Source organism: Symphalangus syndactylus, chromosome 18 (assembly GCF_028878055.3).
Source record: "Symphalangus syndactylus isolate Jambi chromosome 18, NHGRI_mSymSyn1-v2.1_pri, whole genome shotgun sequence".
NCBI lineage: Eukaryota > Metazoa > Chordata > Mammalia > Primates > Hylobatidae > Symphalangus > Symphalangus syndactylus.
Window position 1 is genome coordinate 106,514,848 of NC_072440.2, and position 17,538 is coordinate 106,532,385.

Consider the following 17,538-nt stretch of genomic DNA (forward strand, 5'->3'; position numbering starts at 1 on the left):
AGAATCACCTGAGCCCAGGAGGTCGAGGCTGCAGTAAGCCAAGATTGTGCCACTGCACTCTAGCCTGGGTGACAAAGTGAGACCCTGTTTCAAAAAACAACAACATAAAACAACAAAAACAACAAAAAGTACTTGAGACTGGGTAATTTATAAAGAAAAGAGGTTTAACTGGCTCATGGTTCTGCAAGCGGTACAGGCTTCTGCTTCTGGAGAGGCCTCAGGAAACTCACAATCCTAGCGGAAGGTGAAGGGGAAGCAAGCACACTTTACATGGCTGGCAGGAGAGAGAGAGTGAAGGGGAAAGTGCTACATATTTTCAAACAACTAGATCTTCTTGAGAACTCACTCACTATCAGAAAAACAGCAAGAGGGAAATCCACCCCCATGATCAGTCGCCTCCCACCAGGCCCCTCCTCCAATGAGGATTACAATGGACTTAAGATTTGGGTGAGTACACAGAGACAAATCATATCCCTCACATAATGTCCCCAGGGATAATTTAGGTATCATATATTTGTACACAATAGCCAACATGAGAAAACAACCTAAATGTCCATTGAAAGACAAACAGATTTGAAAAATGTGGTATATACGTGCAGTGGAACATTACTTAGACTTAAAAAGAGGGAAATTTAACAGTGCTTCTGCCTAGAGATGAATGCTCTTTATTTGCACTGTCCATAAAGTATCCACATAGGGCTGCTGAGGACATCAAAGGTGGCCAGCGTGACTGAGCAACTGAATTTTGAATTGTATTGAGTTTTAAGTCATCTCAATATAAATAGCTATATATAGCTAGTAGCACAGCTTTAGACGATAATGCTATATAATAAGGACACTGATTATATAAACGAAGTCTAATGCTACAGGCTTTCAAATGGAAGTAAACTATCATCATTGAGTTGCTCATTAGCAACAAAGATGTCCTCAAACTTGATTTTGTGGCAAGAACCTGAACCACCCCACTTTTACTAAAGGACATGTGACACGAATCCTTTATTATAATGTTAGTGTGCTGAAATTCACTTGAAACAAAAAGGTAGGCTATATTTAGATTCTTATAACATTTTCTACTAATTTTTTTACCATCCTACTCTTCTTCTGTAAATTCTCTCTTCTGATTTCAATATGCACATATATGTTTTAAAAGTTCTATTGGCTCAGATGGCAAATAGTAATGGCTGCTTTTCCTGGTTTCTGGAGGATTTAACACCATCCAAGTAGATCACACAACATTTCTTCAACCAAATAATTTACTCTCTGGTGAAAGATATAAAGCACTGGTTTAATGCTCATGGTATTATTCACTGTAGTACCACATACTCCATGGATTTGAATGAATGACTGAAGTTGAAAACCTTGTGAGGTTGGAGAGGGTCTCTCCTATACGAACAATATTCTCTTTCTCCCACACATGGTTCTAGGAAATGGAAAGGGGACCTTTATTATTACGCTCAATGATACACTCATAAAAATATTGGATGCCACACCCTGTTGCTCTAGGTTCTGTTGGTGTCAAGATTTTGGTCCCCGGGAGAGGAATGTTTCCATAAGAAACAGCGATAATATGACTAACGAATTTGTGGTGAGGCCAAACACTGGAGGAACCGGGCAAAAATGAGGTTGCTGTATTGGCTGAGTAATTGATACAAGCTATCAATCCAATGTCCTATCAACAGATTCCCTTTCTGCTTGGATCAGTAGGAGTTGTTTCCTGTTGCTTTGAAGAACCATGATTGAAATAATCTTCTAAAGTGAAACTCAGAGACTTCTTCACTGCCAGATGTTGACCAACAATCACCAGCAAATAAGAAATGGCAATTAAAATATTCATGCTTTTGCAATATATCCTACATGTCTACTGAGAGCATGTCTTTTTAAAAACCTGAGCTCTACTTTTAATTTTGCCTTTTCCATGTTTATTTATATTTATTATTTTATTTATATTTATTGTAAACCAAATATCCCAATTCACATTTATCTTTCTTCCTTAAAGATATGAAATATTTTTTCCTGCTTTACGTCTAAGTCCTTTTCTTTTGCTTGTATCTTTCAAATCAATTTCTCTAATCAATTGATTAAACAGTTTTAAATTCTCTTTGTGTCTATTGATTTTTTTTTCAATCTTCCACCTATTGATCAAACCATTTGATCAATAGAATAAAGTTACAGTATCACCTGCCATATCCCACACTTGGGCACTTTTGCTTAAAGAAGAAGAATGCAGATGTTTGTTTTTATTCTTGAAATGATTACAACCTTAAATGCTGCACTGGATACGTGCATTACCTTATGTGATAAACCTTATGAAATCATCCCTCCCTCTGTCTTCCAGGCTGTCTCTAGGATTCCAAACCCCAGCCAGGCTGGACATTAAATTAAAATGATTTGCTATTTACACAGAGCCTTTCATTTTCTAAGCAGCAAGCTCAGTCTTTAACCTTTTATTTACCTCCATTATAACACTTAGCAAACTGTACTAGGTGCTTGCTTTTCTCTCTCATTATACTGTGCTCTCCTTAAGGTGCTCAACATAGGTGATGGAGCAATGATGTATAAAAAAGAGAGAATAAATAAAAAGAGGGAGCAATGGAAAGAGGAAGGAAGAATTTATCATAAGAAAATTATGGCCTCTGTTTTGATCCAGTTACATTTAAAAGCAGGTAAGAACGCTTACACTATTTTGTTCGAATACTTTCGTGAATAATGTTGTGTCCTTCTTTCAAATAACACTTATCTAAAAACAATTGGGCAAATATTACGGAATATTGGGTGAAGGGTATTCATATTATTTGCAATGGTGTCATTCTAGCCTTGATTTCTCTAAAGAATATGGGTCAAGAATGTGCCAGAGATGGCCGCCACTAGTGCCTAATGAATTTCATTGTCCCCCAGAAGGCAGAGTTGGCTGAGACCCACACGGGCTCCTTCACTGTGTGCTCACGTGTGATTCTTCCAGCAGGACTGCTCTGAAATCTCAAGCCCCACAGAGTCATCTGGAGATTCTCAGATTGAATCTCAAGTTCCCAGTGTGTAGTGAATGTCTAAGAGTCAGTAGTTACCATTCTGGAAAAACACTGACTTTTTGCTTCATTCATTCACCCAGCCAGTAACTAAGTGACTAGTATATGCCAGGCAGTGTAGAGTACTGAATAGAAGATGTGAAACTTCTGACTTCTTCAAGTTTCTCACAGCTTGCATTCTACGGAAAAAGATAACCAATAAGCAAAATGTACATCAACTATACGAAATATTAGATGCTGATTATTTCTATAAACAAAAATAAAGCAAGAAAGTCAAGGAGTGTGTGAGTTTGTGGTAAGGAGAAGTATAAACAAACAAACAAAGTAGTGAGAAAGGGCACTATATTCCTGTGTTACTCATGTAGACTATACATTATACATATTATATCATATATACCTATGATGATTATACATGCTATATGATTACATGTAATATATGTGATATTACTTATATATTATATATCTGGAATACAAGAAACACAATGATGTCCAGGCTAGGTTTTCAAAGATTCTTAGTCAAATGGGGGTAATGACATATACAGACGAGCAGGTCCTAGTGTGCAGATCACACTAAGAGTTGGCCAGGGTGTAAGGGAACCAAGAAGCAGGCCTCTAGTAACCTCCACAGGCTCTGTGTCCTCAAGGGTGGCAGAGATTCATTTGAACTATGCATAGAGACTCAGGAGTTTCTGAGTTATTCTGGAGCAGTATTTTCCATACTTCAGGTCCTGATCCAGGGGGTGATGAAATCAATCTTCTGAGTTGTGACCAGACTTCCTTAGCAATGAAATAAAATAAAGTACAATAGAAGTAAAGAGAAAATACTAGAGTGCAGTTCAAGATTGTGTGTGTGTGTGTGTGTGTGTGTGTGAGAGAGAGAGAGAGAGAAATATTTGTTTGCATTTGTGGACAGTAGGTTAAAATGTACATGTAAAATGTGTCCTAGTCTGGATCTGTCAAAATGAGTTTATAATCCAATGTTCTAGAACACATGGAGGCTAACTCCAAACCTAAACAACGACAACAAGGCAGTCAGAGCCGCGGAGAGAGATGCACTCCTCAACACTGACTGTTGCTGAAGGTTCAGAACTAGCAGCAAAACCAAAACAAAAAGATCAAGCTGGGGTAACCTGGGAAGGATGCCTCTTCCTACTCCCTCTCCTCCTTATCCAGGGTCCCTTCCAGCTTCTCCAGGGTCCCTTCCAAGGTCCCTTTCAGCTTCTCCAGGGTCCCTTCCAGGAGTGAAGCGGACTGGGCGCACAGCCTGTGCTCCACCCCAGGAGCCTGGCAGTGCTGAGAGGAGAGTGTGTCACGCCCCAAGGGAAGAGCCTTTTGCCACCGGGGACAATGCTTTCGGGACATTTATCTATCAGCACGAAGTTAAGATACCCCAGCTAGGAACAGCTTTAAAAGTGAAAAGTTATGGCCGGGCGCGGTGGCTCACGCTTGTAATCCCAGCACTTTGGGAGGCCGAGGCGGGTGGATCACGAGGTCAGGAGATCGAGACCACGGTGAAACCCTGTCTCTACTAAAAATACAAAAAATTAGCCGGGCGTGGTGGCAGGCGCCTGTAGTCCCAGCTACTCGGAGAGGCTGAGGCAGGAGAATGGCGTGAACCCGGGAGGAGGAGGTTGCAGTGAGCCGAGATCGCGCCACTGCACTCCAGCCTGGGTGACAGAGCGAGACTCCGTCTCAAAAAAAAAAAAAAAAAAAAAAAAAAAAAAGTTATCTATTACGACATCCAAGGGGATTGCATCAATTAATTCGTTAAATCTATTGGTGCTCCTGGAAGTTTGGAAACTCTGTGTACAGTGGAGAAAACTCTGGACATGAGTGACTTAACCTGGTTTTGAATCTCATTCCCACCTTTAGAGATCCAGTGTGTCTGGGCAAACTACTCAAACTCTCTGGGCCACATTGGTTTTATCTCATAATGTGGGCAGTAATAACTACTTCCTAAGATCTTTATGAAGATTCTTTTAAAAGTAGTGTCTATCAAACTCTTGGTCCGGTGTCTGGCAATCAGTAGGTATACTAATTCAAGTCCCGATTGAGTTATTAGGGCACATTATCTTACCAAAATAGTTATTGTTAGAATCTTACAAGAACTCAGAATCAAGGTTAAAAAGGAACAAGAAACACCAACCGTTCAGGACAAAGACTCTCGATATTATTTAACTTGAAGGTGACATTGTAACAAGAACTTCTCAGCTGGAGTTAATTGATTTGAACAATTCAAGTCCGCCAGGCAAATCAGCCCAGGACAGCTTACCACGCTGGCCGAGTTAATTTTTTTTTCACATAGTTTTTGAACAGCTGCAATGTTAAGAGGAGACCAAAGGCTATGAGGTGAGTAAAACCTACCTGATCTCACTGTGAATATTCTATGCTGAGGGAATTGCCTTTGTTGTAGCCAGGGTTTAAGCAGCATGGTGTATTTAGGTCACATTCAGGGAGCCGTATTTCCCCTGCTGCAGCCATTGTCACCAGAAGTTGGCATATACACATCTCAGCAAGGACAGTCCCTGTCATCCTAACACACGATTCAAATACTCATCCCTGCACGGTGTACTGACCAAAATACTTCTGTGTCTGTTACCCCATTTAAACTTCACAATTCATCTTGCTGTGGGCCAGATTCTGTGCTAGGTACCCAGAGGGTCACTAGAGTTGTGTATTTTTTGCCTCATTTTACAGATGGAGAAAATAGAATTCAGTGAATGTCCGGGGACTTACCCAGGGACACACAGTGTGTAAGTGAAAGATCGGGATGTGAATCCATGCCCTGATTTCAGGCTAAGAGCTCTCAAGTGTCATTCTTTTTTTTTTTTTTTTTTTTTTTGAGACAGAGTCTCGCTCTGTCCCCAGGCTGGAGTGCAGTGGCGCAATCTCGGCTCACTGCAAGCTCCGCCTCCCGGGTTCACGCCATTCTCCTGCCTCAGCCTCTCCGAGTAGCTGGGACTACAGGCGCCCGCAACCACGCCCGGCTAATTTTTTGTATTTTTAGTAGAGACGGGGTTTCACCGTGGTCTCGATCTCCTGACCTCGTGATCCGCCCGCCTCGGCCTCCCAAAGTGCTGGGATTACAAGCGTGAGCCACCGCGCCCGGCCTTCAGGTGTCATTCTTACATACCGAGACACAAAATAAAGGCCAGACATTCTTCTGAATTTCTCCTTTTTGTTCCTACAACTTGACAAAATAACATGTTCTCCAGCAAAATGATAATACTTGATATTTCCTGGAAACATTATGCTATGTTCTTGTCTCATTTTTTTTTCCTGATCCAGTCCCTTTTTAGGAAATGTTTTTATATTTATCTTCTCCGTGTGAGTTGCTACTCCTTTTTTTCTCTTTCAAGACCCAGTTCGGGAGCCCTCCTCCTCCAGGAAGCCTTTCTTGATCCTCCCAATTGTCCAGGTGCTCTTTCTTTGTGCTCACAGAGAACCTGACATTTCTCTCACATCTTTTAACAAATTATGTTGTCATATTTCTATTTTGCAGCCTGCTTTCTCCATTACACAGTCACCTAATTGAAGACTGGCCCCAAATCTTACTGATCTTGGTGTCCTATTGGCTAACGGCCATGCCTCACACATAGTAAGTATTGAGAAAATGATTGCTGATTAAATGAATAAAGGTAACTTACGTTAATCAGTCTGTGAACATATTTAATATAGAAGTCAACTAAGATCAAATTATTAGAGGTACATTAAAAATGCAAAAAGGAAGAGAAATAGAATTTATTGGTTCGATAATTCATATCAGCTTGGACTAAAAGAACACTAAGATTTGTTCCAAATCAGAAAGTCTATGGTTCTGTGATTTTCATCGGGGGCAGTGGTTTCATCAGGGGACTATGATATGAAAGCATGTTCCCTCCAAAATTCATGTTGAAACTTCATCTGCACTGTAATAATGAGGTAAGGCCTTCTGGGAAGGACTAAGTCATGAGACCTCCACCCTCATAAATACAGTAATGCCATAAAAGAGGCTTCAGAGACAGTTCACCTTCTGCTCTTCCGCCATGCCACACAAGGACACAGCACTCCTCCCGGCTGAGGAGGCAGAAACCAGGCGCCATCTTGTAGGCAGAGAACAGACACTTTCTAGACACGGGACCTGCAAGCACCCTGAACTTGGAATTCCCAGCCTCCAGAACTGTGAGAAATAAATTTCTGCTATTTATAAATTACCAGTTTCAGGTATTTTGTTATAGAAGCATAAATGGACAGAAACAGGAAGGTTTTTCTTCTGTGTTATAATGTGGTGGAATTGAATTTCTCATCATTTTCAGTGCAACTGAAGATTCTGCCTTGTTATTTGATGGAGTTGGCCAGAATATTATAAATTACAGAAAAACAGGGCTAGATAATTTATTTCTCTGTTGTATAAAAAACGCTAGCATCTATAGTATACATTTCTGAAGTGACATTTTGGGGTTTTGTAATTTTTACTTTTATAAGAAACTATCACATGATAAATAGTTCATACAACATATATTATTTAAGAACAATACTGCCGGGCATGGTGGCTCACGCCTGTAATCTCAGCACTTTGGGAGGCCGAGGTAGTTGGATCACTTGAGGTCAGGAGTTGGAGATGAGCCTGACCAACATGGTGAAACCCCACCTCTACTAAAAATACGAAATTAGCCAGGTGTGGTGGCACACGTCTGTAATCCCAGCTAACTTTGGAGGCCGAGGAAGGAGAATCACTTGAACCCGGGAGGAGGAGGTTTCAGTGAGTCCAGATCGAATCATTGCACTCCAGCCTGAGCAGCATGAGCGAAACTCCACCTCAAAAAAAAGTAAAAAGAACACTAAATCTCCAGAGCTTGAGAAATACCCAGCACGGAGCTTGAGAAATGAAATATGACCAATAATTTGGAAGCATCCTGGTGCTACTCCCCAGTTGCAAACTCTAGCTTCCCCTCAGAGAAAGGTTGACACATCATCAAATGTAAATTTAAATTTCTTGCTTTCCTTCAAAATTTTACTATCTGCCATCCTTCTATCTCCCCAACTGATCTATTATTTAATTTTGCATTTTCCTCAATTGAGTGTACTACTTGTATTATTCTGCAACTTACCTCTTTTAGCCAACATGGTGTGTTTGAGCTTCACCCACACTGATAGGCTCAGCTGGGGTTCCTTCAGTTTTCCTGACGTGTAGTTCTCCTGTTTGGCCATGGCGTCACAATGCATTCATGCAATAGTCCATCAACTATTTCCATTAATGCTTCCATGAACATGCTTGTGCATATTTCCTTGGCACGTGTGTAAAAGTTCCCAGGACAGGCTGTGAGGGGAGGAATTATGAAGCTCAGCTTTACTAGGAAGTGTCACGACAGTCTTGCAGTGTGATCATTCCACGCTATACCTATAGCAGGTAAGACAATTCCCATTATTACATAACCTCCTCGACGTTTGGTATCGCTTGAATTTATTTTTGCACTCTGGTGGTTTCAGTTTGGTTTTAATTTGCACGTCATCATTGATGGGTGAGGGTGAGCTCCCTGCTGTGTGGATGGAACAGGAATGAGACCCTGTCATGTTAGTGGCCGTGGGTTGGGGTCCCCTGTGTCTTCTCACACTTACTTTTATTGGTGGGAAGATGTGAATGAGAATGATCCCCCAAGTTATGAGGTTATTGTGAAAGGCAAATGCAAGACCACATGTAAAGCACATAGAATACTGTAGGTGCTTGAAAGGTAGACATCATTCTTTCTGGTTGCTGTAATATTCTGTCACATCTCTCACCTTTTACTGCATTCGCCTAACTCAGGACCAGCCTGCCTGTTGGACTGCAGTTAGATATAAGACTTCTGTAGCAGTACAAGGGGTGCCTGACGGTAGCCTGAGCAGCGATGTAAACATATGGTAAAAGCTCCATGTTAAAATCTCAGATAGTCCAGACAAGGTATTATGAATGCGGACTGTATTCTGCTGCTACGTAAGCATTAGATTATTCTTGTATTATAAACTTTCTATTTTTTTTTCTTTTTTGAGATGGAGTCTCACTCTGTCATCCAGGCTGGTTGCCGTGGCGCGACCTCAGCCTACTGCAACTTCCGCCTCCCAAGTTCAAGCAATTCTCCTATCTTAGCCTCCCAAGTAGCTGGGATTACAGGTACCTGCCACCAAGCCCGGCTAATTTTTGTATTTTTAGTAGAGATGGGGTTTCACCATATTGGTCTGGCTGGTCTCAAACTCCTGACCTTAGGTGATTCACCCGCCTAGGCCTCCCAAAGTTCTGGGATTACAGGCATAAGCCACTGTCCCTGGCCCGTATTATAAACTTTTAAGATGAGGAGACTTAAATTACTCATGTTTATGAGTTATAATCAAATCTTCTTGTGTGTGTTTATATGAGAAAAAATTGAGGAGAACAGGACAATCAAGGAGAGGGCACTAGCCGGGCAGGAATGAGCCCAGGTTTTCAGTTCTGACTGCTACTCGTTTTCTCCGTAACTTGAAGTACGGACTTATGCTGTGGCCCTGGTTCTTCTTGTTTGAAATGATAGAATTTGACTGCATTTGCTTTTTAGTTTTCTTCCAAATAAAATTTAATATAGGTTTAGAAACATTAATTGTGTTTGTTTCAATGTAATATAGCATTGAGGGAGGTGCTTTTGTTTTCCATTTGAAATTATTAAGTACTATTCTAAGATCACGAGAGCACTTATGATTTTTTTAATTGTAAAATCTGAGCAAAATGCAAAGAGTATATCATTATTTTAGACAGTACAGGAGAACATTTCAAGCTCAGAATTGTACTACTAATAATATACGCTATGATAAAAATATTTCTCTATGTTGTTAATATTATTCATAACTGGCCACCCACAATTTCTTTAGTCCCAGACCCCAACAGTTGGCATCCAAGCATACGGATAGAGGACACTGACTCTGCAACAGAATTTCACAGGATTTTTACGCACATGGTCCCCTGTCACTCCTATATCAGCCTCCCACGATAGTGGAGCAGATGCTACTACTCCTACTTTGTGGAGAAGCCAGCTGATGGTCAGCAGGAGATGAAGTTATTTGCTTTGTTCAAGGCTGGGAAGATGAGAAGTGGTAGAGAAAGGCATTGGTTCTGAACCCAGCGCCCTTTGCAGGAATCCTGTGGCTTTAATGATTCCACTGGCGGAAAAGGGCTTCAAAGCCATCCTTGGAAGAATGAGCTTCACTCGTGCGTATGCACAGACATACATATCCCAAAATTTGACAAGAAATGCAAGCAATGATTAGTCTCCTTGTAGTTGAGAAAGTCAGAGTGGTTAAGTGACTCCAGCAGATGAGACCCTTGGAGGGGAATCTTCTGGAACCCAACTTGAACTAACAACATCCTCTCATCGTCCCTGTCACTGGCCTGGGTATGTAAGACATTTATAGCACCTCTATGTTCAGAATGTTCCACGTAAGACATCAACCATTCCAGATTCCAGACATTTGGCTTTTCTTGACAGCTTGTAGTAACATTCCACATGACTGCAGACGCTGGCAGGGAAAGCCTACCATGGAATATTTATTGGTAGAGGGCAAGCGGAATGAGGAAGACAGAGCAGGGTCCTTTGAGAGGAGCTGGAGCAGAGATGTGCATGGAGCCAGGATACAGAAGCAAGATATGAGATTGGTGAGGGGACAAGCTTCAGAGTGGCGGAATGAGTTTACATGAGAAGGCATTGATTGGAAAGGGCTGTAACTGGAATAGCAGGTGAGCAATGACAGAAAATGGGAAGAATGTTAGCTGCTGGGGGGCAAAGATGAGTTCTTGTAGAAATTAGAGAAGTACTGGTCTCCATGAATAATGAACAATAAAGACAGAAGAGCATAAAATTGGGAAGAATTATACTAACTGAATTTGACTGACTCAATAAATAAAACATCTGTATATCCTGCCCTCCCTGTAAGATTTCTCTGAGGATAAAATGATCTAATATATAAAAATAGGCTTTGCATGCTATAAAACATCATGTGGCTATAAGGTATTATGCTTGAATTTCCTATAAACTACTGGATTTCTTCCCCATTTATTAAATTATACTATCACCGAAGGTGTTGTGGACATCTATATTTGCAGTGGAAACTCAGAGCAATCCCACTCCTGGCTCTAGAGGGAAGGCTGTGCTTCTGTGAAGGACTATGGCCCGGGAAAGAGTGGGTTGAGTTGCCTAAGCTGGGTATGAGGAAAATGCCCCAACAAGGAAGACAAGAGTGATTCTGAGTAAAACTCTTATCGTCCTCAGGTCCATATTTCATAAATTCATATCTGAGTCCTTGGAAAAGCAATTGTATGTTAAAAACAAAAATAACTGTTTGAGTAAAATATCTGTGACATGGGATTAAGACACTGAGGGCACGAGGCAGGCCTGCTATGTAGTGGGGCAAGGAAAGGTGGTGTCCAGGATGGGGTCACGAGCGGAGCTTGCAGCTGCTTGAGTAGTGGGCCAGCCAAAACTTGGCGGGGAGAGGAAGAAGAGCACAGAGGTCAGAGGGCATAAGCACGGAGACAGCCTCAGCGGCTTCAGCAGTGAGATAGGGATGCCTTCTTCAGCTGGGACGGTGCCTCTGCATCCCACAGAGGAGGAGGGTGCCCTGTAAAGACCCAGCTGTCTGGGTCAGTGCATGTAGGGGATCCACACGGAGACTCTCAGGATTTGTTGAGGACAATTCTGACAGTGAACTGGAGTTTCAACAATTCTCAGAGGGTGTAAGAGAAATCTGTTTTCCAGCTCTTGTTTTGGCTCTCCAGGCTGAAAGGGGTATTCAAGATTTATGTGCATTTGAAACCTGGCAAGACAGGTTTCCCTGTCTTGATTTTATGTGCTTGAGGCTTGTCCTTCATGCTGCCCATTCACATTTTATCCACTCAGACTAATCACGTTAGCTCAGTTACAATTCCCCTGGTCAGCTCAGGGCCGGTCTTGGCTCCTTCCTCAGCCCCCGTTAAGCTGCCTTTTGATCAAACACCCGGGAGCTCGTGGAGTCATACAGGAGTGTGTAATCCATGACTTCTGCAAAAAGGAAATTGCTGTTGTGTTGCCTGCTTTCTTTCTGACTCATCCCTGCTGTTGTCAGATCTTCTCATAGGGGATTATTTTTGCATTTATTTTGGGTCTTCTTTGGAGCGGACTAGTAGATACCAGTGCCTTTCTCATATCCTACTCCCCAAGCAGCCTGAAATACTTGGGATTCCCCCACGGGCCAGGCCTCCTCTTCTCATTGTTCATGCTGCTCCATTCACCAGGCTGGTTACTGGTGATCCTTTTTAGCTGAGTTATTGTCACCTCTGGGAAGGCATCCTGACGGCCCTCCCCCTACCTCTCAGTGGGGTTTAATGCATCCCTAAATGTCCCCACCTCACCTTTAGCAAAGTATTTATTCATTAATCTTTCACTCATTTATCTATTTAATCACATATTTATGGAGCACTTACCCATGCTAGACTGTAGATACAATAAAGGAAGCTCAGCTCTACCTCCCATAAATTTCAAAGCTCATCTGTTCATTCTGTAAATGTTTGCTGCACCCTCCCTTTGTGTTAGGCACTGTCCTAGCCTCTAGAATGCAGCAGTGAATGCAACATTCTGTCTTCATTGATGGGAAAAAGAGGTTAATCGAATAAGCATAATGAGGAATACGTGATGATCTCTCATTGATGAAAAATAACATTTCTATGAGATCACGTTCAAATTTTATCTGAGAAGACGATGCTTGAGTTACTGTCAGAGGAGACTAGAGTTAATTAGAAAACATAGTTGGGCAAGGGAGGAATGCCATGTTCAAAGACCCTGTGGTGAGAAGGCACCAATACATACCTGCGTAACTGAAAGGGGTTTGGAGAGGCCTGGCCGGGGCAGAGGAAAAAGAGAAAGCAGAGTGGGAGGCTGGGAAAAGCAGATTCGGCAAGCACACACTGTCTAGTAAGGAAATTTATTTTCACCTTAAGATCAGTGAAAAGAAAAGAGCTCTCTTGCTGCAATAAAGAAAATGAACTCCAAGAATCATGAGAAGAAGCTGGTGTATTCATCTGTTCTCATACTGCTAATAAAGACATACCCAAGACTGGGAAAGAGGCTTAATTGACTCACAGTTCTGCATGGCTGGGGAGACCTCAGGAAACTTACAATCATGGCGGAAGGGGAAGCAAACACGTCCTTCTTCACAAGGTGGTAACAAGAAGAAGTGCTGAGCAAAAGGGGGAGAATCCCCTTATAAAATCATCACATATTGTGAGAACTCACTCACTATTACAAGAACAGCATAAGGGTAATTGCCTTCATGATTAAATTACCTACTACCAGGTCCCTCTCATGACACATGGGGATTATGGGAACTATAATTCAAGATGAGATTTGGGTGGAGACACAGCCAAACCCTATCAGCTGGCAACCTAGTCATTGTAGAAATACAGGCGAGAAATGACCAGGGCTTATTCGGGGTGTGGCAATAGAGAAGAAATATTAACAAGCAGAATTGGGTAAAATTTAGATTAAACTTTAGAGCACTCGGCTTTGGATTACATGTGAGAGAAGCATAAGTAGGCATGTCACGAGGATTATTCCAAAGTTTCTGGTTTATACAGTTGGGAGATAGTGCCTCTGCCATAAAGACAGGAAACATGTACTAGAACCAGGTTTAGAAGAATTTAAAGCGCCATGTTGGATGTGTTGAATTTGAGATATGCTTGAAATACTGAAACTTAAGTAGGAAGCTGAGTTTATAGATCTGGAGACTAGAGAAAAGATCTTGGCTGAATATACAAATGCAAGAGTCAGTGGTTTATATACAGGATTTTAAGTGTCAGTAAGGAGTCAGTTTCAAAGTGTAGAGACTCTTAGAATGATCTACCTCTACTCTACATCCTGTACTAACCTCTGAGATGATTGAAATCAGAGATCAAATTTTATTCATCTTTGAATATTCAGCTTCTACTACAATATATTCATACATTGAATAATAAATAATAAATAAATTATATAAATAACAATTCAGAGCCAGGTCCTACATCAAGTACTTCCCAAATACCTTGGTCCTCAAAGCAACCTAACTTCACCATTTTTTTCTGATGAGGAAATAAACTAAAAAAGGTAAATAATTTGCCCAAGGTTAATACCTAGGGAATGGCCAAACTGTAATTCAAAATAAGGTATATCTAATGGCAGACTCCATGCTACAACTTCTACACTCATCTCTCTCTGTTCTAATGGAAAGGAGTCAGCAAAGCAAAGAAAAATCCAAGGACGAGTCTTCCATGGACTGAGGTACCTTTGCTAACACCCAGCAAAGAAAGCCTGAGCCCTGTTCATAACTGAATCAGGCCAGAGGTGGCCATATTGGTTATAGTCTATTAAATATAAAGTCCATTTGTTCTCAATGAAGTCATCAGCAAGTACTGATTTTATGCTTAAGAGCTTCAGTTAAAATCAACTAGTTTTATGGATGTTTAAAAACAGCAAGTTTTATGGACTTTTGCTTTAAAGTTCACCTGCCACTGAAAAACTTTAATCCAGTATTGTCTTTGAAGCAAGCTTAATTCAAAAGAAATAGACAAAGAAAACGCTGATGGAAAATACCATCACCTTTTTCCTTGTTCTGATCATGGTTTTGTTTCACATAGGTCATCAACAAATTGCTCATTTGATTGTGTCTCTCTTTCAATACTTCTACCGATACTCTCTTTTATTTAGTTATCTGTAGGGTACGTTCCCTGACAAATTAAAAAATCAGATGGAATATGAGAAACAGCTTTTGAATCTGGTTCCAGATTTCAAGAAAACTCACTTCTTACCAACTGAGTGTCTTCAATAAATTTTATTCAATTTTTTCTCCTTTGTTTCTCCATCTGTTATGGAAAAATAAATAATAACTGAGCCCGCAGAGAACTGGATACAATATATATACATCAGTCAAGACACCATTTGACCTATAGGGTAATTCACTAACTGATAGCTGTTTTTACTCTGCTTTTCAAGGATTCGGTTTCTTGAAAATTGCTATGGTGGAGTATATTATTTTTCTCCCCCAAAACCTTCACAGCTAAAGATGTTTCGGGCAGATGTTTTTATTGCTTTTGTAATAAGAATCTGGATTAAAACAAACACTAAAAAATGAGAATTACTTGTAAGTAAATGGTAGATTGAACACACACACATATCTATTTTTGTTCCCTCCCATCCCTCCATTAAAATTACACTTAAAATAGATTTTTAAAGCCATAAGCCTACAAAAATGAAGCAAATCAAAGAGGAGATAATTCTACATTTTAGTAGCTGGAAAGCAAATAGATGAGAAATAACTGACTTAGCAGATTCAAAAAAGCCAAATCCTAAACCTGCAATGGGAAAAGCCAAAAACTAACTTAATTGTACACTGAGAGTCCTCAGAAGGCTCACTAATTCACAGGTCCAAGTGTTTGTCCTCTCCATGCCTCTGGGAAAATGCCCTCCTCTGCCATCTCCCCCATGCCATGGAAGACTGGAGGATTTTATTCTTTGAAGGTGACAAAAGGAAAAATCTTCGGTTGGCAGATGCACCCTCACATAAAACAGGAGCGCAATGTGGATGTGCACCTCCTGAACACAGGAGGCTCCGTCCCTTCTGTGCTCCTTCAGCTGCACTTCTCCACACAGAAGTCGATGTCTTTTCAAAAAACCTGAGGAGCCTAAAAAACAGAACGTAGAAATACTGACCGCAGGGGGTCTTCAAGCAATGCCTCAGCAAGACTACACTGTGAAGAAGCTCAGCTGCCACACCCTGCCCAAGAACCCAACATATACACTCAGGTTTTTAATATTGTGACTTCAAAAACATGCAGATGACCAAGCATTCCTGAAGAAATTCTCTAACATGAAAGAGATGAAAATACCTAGCAAATACAACTTAGAGGAAATAGAGATTGTGCTGAGAGAAAAAATAAAAATAAACTATATTATGTTTTCCAAAAAATAAAGGCAGTTATTGTATTTGTGCACTAAAAACATGCTATTAAGAAAGGACCATTCAAAGAACAAAGACAGAGTCCTCACACTCTAAATTTATGACTACAGAAATTAAAAATTTGACAGATGGGTTGGAAGATAAAGTTGAACAGAAAAGTAGAAAAAATAAAGACTTAGGAGGTGAACAATAGGAAGGAAGAGAAAATCAGAAACAAGTCCAAGAGGTACAATGCTGGGAAAACAAGAGTTCCAGAAATCGAGAATAAAGAATATGGAGTCTAACAAAACATGAATGCAATTATTCACAATAATTCCTCAGAACTGCAAGACATGAGTTTGCAGCCTGAAATGGCCCACCAATATCCAATTCAAGGGATGAAACCAGATCTGCACAACACGAAATTGTGTGATTGGTTTATGGTTCTTTTCCCCTCCTCACTCTTGTGTTAGTTCACTGTGGGCAGGGAAACCTCATTGCTCCTTTGACTTGGATTTGGCCATATGACTTGCACTGAGCAATGGAACACAATTGGGTTTGATACACCCTACATCTGGCCGGAGGCTATAAGTGTGCCCATGGTGTTTGGATGAAACTTAAACACTCTTGCCTGGTGCCCTGAGAAGTTTACCCTGCAGGTAGCAAATGTTTCTTCAGCCTGGGCTCCAAGCTGAGAAATGCAATGCCTGAACTTGACCCATAAATACACACAGAGACAAAGGAGTTGACCTGCAGAGCCATGAGTGAGAAAAGCCACTGACATTCAGGGTTATTTGTTATGCAGCATTATTGCAACAATTATGGTCTATAAATCCACCAAGAAGCATTAATATCAATTTCAGTAAACTAGGGACAAAGAAAGATCATAAAAATATTCACAGGAAAAAAGCAGTTCATACACAAATAATTAAAAAATCAGGATAACTTCAGATTTCTTTAAAGGAACCCTGATGCTAACCAAAAGACAATGAATGCCTTCAAATTTCTTTTCTTTTTTTAAATTTTTATTTGTTTTTTTTTTATTTTATTTATTTATTTATTTTTTGATATGGAGTCTTGCTCTATCACCCAGGCTGGAGTGCAGTGGTGCCATCTTGGCTCACTGCAACCTCTGCCTCCCAGGTTCAAGCAATCTTCCTGCTTCACCCTCTAGAGTAGCTGGGATTACAGGCCTGTGGCACCATGCCTGGATGATTTTTGTATTGTTAGTAGAGACGGTTTCACCATGTTGGCCAGGCTGTTCTCAAACTCCTGACATCAAGTGATCTGCCCACCTCAGCCTCCCAAAGTGCTGGGATTACAGGCATGAGCCACCATGCCCGGCCAAATGCCTTCAAATTTCTGAAGAAAAAAATATTTCCAACCTAAATTTTATACAATCAAAGGACGTTTCTGACATGCTAGGTCCCAAAACGTTTACCTCTCATACTCACTTTCTTGGGAAGTTGCTGAGGAAAGCAAAAATAAAATTAAACAAAAAGGATAACATGAAATAGAGAGAAGAGGAATCCAATATGAGAGAAGATAAATGAATCTCTAGGATAATGGTAGAGGGAGATCCCAAGCTACT

General features: G+C 40.8%; 1 long non-coding RNA gene across 1 annotated transcript; it reads left to right on the plus strand.

Moving 5' to 3' along the window:
- The first annotated feature begins 4,092 nt into the window (after window positions 1–4,092).
- On the plus strand, window positions 4,093–6,663 carry LOC129467959 (uncharacterized). The gene is made up of 4 exons (XR_008652513.2): window positions 4,093–4,148; window positions 5,209–5,372; window positions 5,721–5,776; window positions 6,526–6,663. It is a non-coding gene; the product is annotated as an uncharacterized lncRNA (long non-coding RNA).
- Window positions 6,664–17,538: the final 10,875 nt, after the last annotated feature.